This window comes from Herpailurus yagouaroundi, unplaced genomic scaffold (assembly GCF_014898765.1).
Source record: "Herpailurus yagouaroundi ecotype Mexico unplaced genomic scaffold, PumYag 186, whole genome shotgun sequence".
NCBI lineage: Eukaryota > Metazoa > Chordata > Mammalia > Carnivora > Felidae > Herpailurus > Herpailurus yagouaroundi.
Window position 1 is genome coordinate 31,151,956 of NW_024412417.1, and position 4,884 is coordinate 31,156,839.

A 4,884-nucleotide genomic window follows, 5' to 3' on the forward strand; every position below is an offset into this window, starting at 1 on the left:
AACAAAAATAAAGAAGTTTAGTTACAAACATTGGTCTGCAAAGACAGAAGATAAGCTGCAGTAGGATAGACAAATGATGGAGATATACACTCTTTTCCTGCTTCTCTCCACTAAGGACAAGCTGATCTCTTCATGCTGGGGTCAAGTTTACTCGAAGCGGGTAAGTAGCTCTCAGGAAGTAGCTTCTGATAGTGGGAATCAGAAGCCCACTGTGAGTTCTTTCTTTTTCCTTCTGACTAGAAAGACATCCTTCACAGCACCAACTAACCTTTTACAAGTATTTATCTCAAAAAGGCAGTAAAGATATTTGTTTTGGGCTCTTGCCATTGACTAAAACATAATGACCTCACCAGATAAACCACTGTGTACTTTCCAGGAAGTAATATAAAGGATAGCAGTCAAAGAGTAATGGAAGATGAGTCTTATGTTCTCCTCTACGTATAGCAGAGTTGAAAAAGTATCCATCGATGGAAGTCCAGTGGTTGTGAAGTTCTGGTCAGGGCAGCCTGATGTAAAATTGTGAAATCATGATTCCACTTCATATGCCTGTTATATTTTTGAGATCCACAGGACACTTGTGCAATCCCATCCAAAGTTCCCCACAGCCTGCCATTACTCCCCTTTTTCAGATGAATGAACCAAACCTCAGGATGGGCAACTGACTTGCCAAAGTCCTATAAACTCTTACAGATAGCACCAGAACAAGAGCCTAAGCCTTCTGATTCTTTCTATGACTTTCAAATGTATAACAGCTCTTTCTACAGTAGTAGCTGGGTGAAGGACAAGAAATGGGACAAAAATCTGGGTATCAACTTAGTATATACATTTCCCTAATATGCCTTCAGAGACTCACAAAGGGCATATACTCCAAACAATCTTCCTCCATTGAGTAGAAACTATGTGACAAATGTAAAGCACAATAGACCTACGATAGAAGTCCAAACACTGGCATCATACATAGTTGAAAACCTCACCTACAGTAGATAAGAGATACCAGTTCATCACACTGTCCTCTGGTCCTACCCCCAGTCAGTGAGAGAGTCCCTTTTCAATCTGGAGTGAACACCTTACAAGTTTGTACTGGATGAGGGTGGGGAAGTGAGAAAGGGATTATTTCCATGTTCTGCTGCAGCAAGTTCCCTTGTTGTCTGCCTTCGGTTGGGTCTCTGCTAAAATCCAAGCTGGGCTGATGTGTTGACACAGTGGATGCCTACAAAGCTTTTCCTAACACCTAGCTGAGGATATTGAAAGCATAGCAGAGGAACAAGAATCAGTTCATGAATTAGGTTTGATCCAGTGCCTGACCAAGGCAGTATTTCACAGGAAACACTGTCATGCAAAAGAAGCTTTAAGGGCCTTTGGCTCTGGCTCAAACCCAACAGCAAGGAATGCAAATGTTTTGTGAGTAGTTGGAGTAGATAATATCTTTCCGGTAGGGAAAAAAAAAAAAGCATTTGGCAGATCTAGCACCCACAGAGTCTCAGAAAGCAATGTGCTGTTGACCAGACAATTCCAAAACAGACCCTAACCCTGGCAAGGATGAAAGCCAATGATATCTTGTTCCTCCCATCACCCGTTCAAGTTCCTCACCTGCTTCTGGGGAGTTCACAGAGCATACCTATCTTCTTGTGTTGGGGTTAACTAATTTGCTTTTTTATTTAAAAATTTTTTTTAACATTTATTTATTTTTGAGACAGAGAGAGACAGAGCATGAATGGGGAAGGGGCAGAGAGAGAGGGAGACACAGAATCGGAAGCAGGCTCCAGGCTCTGGGCCATCAGCCCAGAGCCTGACGCGGGGCTCGAACTCACGGACCGAGAGATCGTGACCTGAGCTGAAGTCGGACGCTCAACCGACTGAGCCACCCAGGCGCCCCTGCTTTTTTATTTTAATTCTGAAGAAAATCCTACTTGGAACCTAGCATTAAAAATGTAGAAAGTGCAGCACCTGTGTGGCATAGTTGGTTAAGCATCCAACTTCAGCTCAGGTCACGATCTTGCGGTTTGTGAGTTTGAGCCCCATGTCGGGCTCTGTGCTGACAGCTGGGAGCCTGGAGCTTCGGATTCTGTGTCTCCCTCTCTCTCTGCCCCCCCCGCCCCCACTCATGGGCGCACACAAGCGCACGCACGTGCACATACACACACTCTCTCTCTCCAAAATAAATAAACGTTAAAAATCTTTTTAAAAATATAGAAAGTAATAACTTTAATTTAAAAACTTAAAAAATATAGAAAGTGAAAAGCTACCAACTAGTTTTTCAGATAAGGAATTAGAAACTCATAGGTGTCAAAGACTCTTTCCGTGGTCTAGACAATCAGTGGCAAAGCTAACGATAATAAAAGTTATATGTGTATGGTGTTTATTATGCACCACACACTGCAAAGCAGTTCACACAATATTTCTTAAAATTCCATCACAATTCATTTACTTCTGCGAATAAAGAATATGAGAATTTGAGAAGTGAAATCATTTGCCTCAATTACAATAAGCTGCAGTGATGAATTTCAACCCCAAGATAAGATATGAGCAAGCTATGCTTGATGCAGCCTATGTGCTGGGTTACAATTCCAGAGCGCTCAGTTTGCTGACTAGCTCAAGGCCACAGAGCTAGAGAGCTTGTGGTCCCCTAAAGAATTGATCATGGGGTAAAATGTGATGTAGCCTATCTCTTTGTACTATTCTCTGTCTCGTATTCTCTCGTATTCTCTCTCATACTCCCCCTCTCTCTCTTTTTCCCCACTTCCAGTCGTCCTCAAGCCAGCTGGCCTGGATAATTATTAAGTTAAAAAACAAAAAAGAGGGTGGCCTGGGTGGCTCAGTTGGCTGAGTGACTGACTCTCGATTTCAGCTCAGGTTATGATCTCACAGTTTGTGAGACCAAGCCCTGCGCTGGGCTCTGCATTGACATTCTCTCTTTTCCTCTCTCTCTGCCCCTCCTCCACTCGTTCTCCCTCTCCCTCTCCCTCAAAATAAATAAACATTAAAAAAAACAAAAAAAAAGGAATATTCCAGGTATTAAAATTATGTATATTTTCAAACTGCTTCAATACCACCCTTATCTTCATTTCATTTGGAACTCTTCTAATTTTTGATATCATCTAAGATTATCAAGCACCATAAAACATCCTCCATTTTAGAGCCCTTCATTATTTTTGCTTCTGGATCATTCATGGAAAACATAGCTTATCTTGCATAACTCCTCCTCTAAAAAAACCTTCCATGCCTTTTCCTTTGCTCTGGTTTAGTTCGTTACTGTAAGACTGGGTTTTAGGACTCTCCATTATAGACACTCATCCTCCTTCTCGTCCTGACTGTGTCCTATGTGTCCTATGAGTGGATCACAGAGCCAGGCTCTCTGCACTTTGCTTTCCAGATTTGCATACTTCTGATCTCTGAGCTTTCACTTATTCTGTTTCCTCTCAATAGAGTAATAAATACTTCTTTCTCTACTTCCTCTTCCACCACCTCTTTCAGGGAAAGCCCCACACATCTGTCAAACCACATCACACAAAACATCTCCCACATGCAGATTTTTCTGTTCTCATCTTCCCAAAACAGGATTTGCCTCCTTCCTTCTATCAGTTCCCCATAGGACTCTTTTCCCCAGAAGCCAACTCGAAAGACTTTCATGAAGGATTTTTTTTTTCTTTCATAATCAAGCTTTATTGGTTGGAAAATGTGGGATGCTTCACAAATTTGCTTGTCACCCTCCTGCAAGGGCCACACTAATCTGCCCTATATAGTTTCAGTTTTAGTGTATGTGCTGCCCAAGGGAGTATCGCATGAAGGCATTTTATTGGGGAAGCGAAGGAAGCAGGATTGTGCAAAGAAGAAGCTGGGCTGCAATACTGTCTCTACTGGGCACACAGTCAATCCCTTGGGGAGCTCTGGAGCTGCGAGCAAGAGAGTCAGGGACTATACCTCCCTCTGCCCACCAGTCATTGGCTGTGAAGACCTTGGGCAAGGACCACAGAGGGAGTATTTAGCCACGAACTGTCAGCTGTCAGTACTCCTGGGGGAATGAATTACGTCCATCTGAAAAGGATGGAAGACAGGGATAGAAAGGTGAGTGGCACACCACAGTATCCACTACATCGACCTAGAAGGAATTTGTCATTCTCTGCTCTGTAGGTCGTATCTTTGTCTTCTGGAAACTAGCAATAAATATTTCCTCAACATTTTCTGAATTCCCTGTAGCTGTGCGTACAGTGCACAAGAGATGCTGGAGAGATAATTTGCAGAGATAATTTATTTTGTGCTCTTTCACAGAACTTTCACTTGAAAGATATATTAACGAGGTATGTCAGACACACGCTATCTCTATTTTACAGAGGACAAAATTGAGGCGCAGACTGATAATTGGGGTTGGTCAATAACACAGTTAATATTCAAAGTTTCATTGAAAAAACCTAGGTCTCAGGACTTTCAGGCTGATTGTCTTTGCAAAAAAATTAATTAATTAAAAATTTAAAAAAATGTACTCCATAAACCAAAGACAAATAGTAGCTCCAAAAAGGGCTACAGTTGGGTCAACAGTTAATAACCTTGCTCCCTAAACCCCTTCTCAAAAATTCCTGCTTCTGGACCTCCCTGAGGTGCCTCAACTTGATAAGTTATTAGACTCCTTTTTGGCACATATTCACATGCAAAGAGCCAGAGCTTTCAACTGAGATTTAAAACAACCTTGGCTCATTGCCCAGGGCTCATACTGTGGCAACAGCAGAAAGCATTCTCCAAGAATCTTTAAAACAATCGCTATGAGGAACATGACCTGAAGTACAATCCCTGAAGTCATTTTCAGGAGACTTGCCATGGTCATAAAAACAGGTGAAGTCATAAAGACCCTTTTTTAAGACAACAATGTCTCTTCCCTCTCCCATTCTC

At 42.1% G+C, this 4,884-nt stretch overlaps 1 non-coding gene across 1 annotated transcript; it reads right to left on the reverse strand.

The window, feature by feature from the left end:
- Positions 1-3,672: 3,672 nt before the first annotated feature.
- On the reverse strand, positions 3,673-3,779 carry LOC121043284 (U6 spliceosomal RNA). Its single transcript, XR_005796774.1, has one exon. It is a non-coding gene; the product is annotated as a U6 spliceosomal RNA (small nuclear RNA).
- Positions 3,780-4,884: the final 1,105 nt, after the last annotated feature.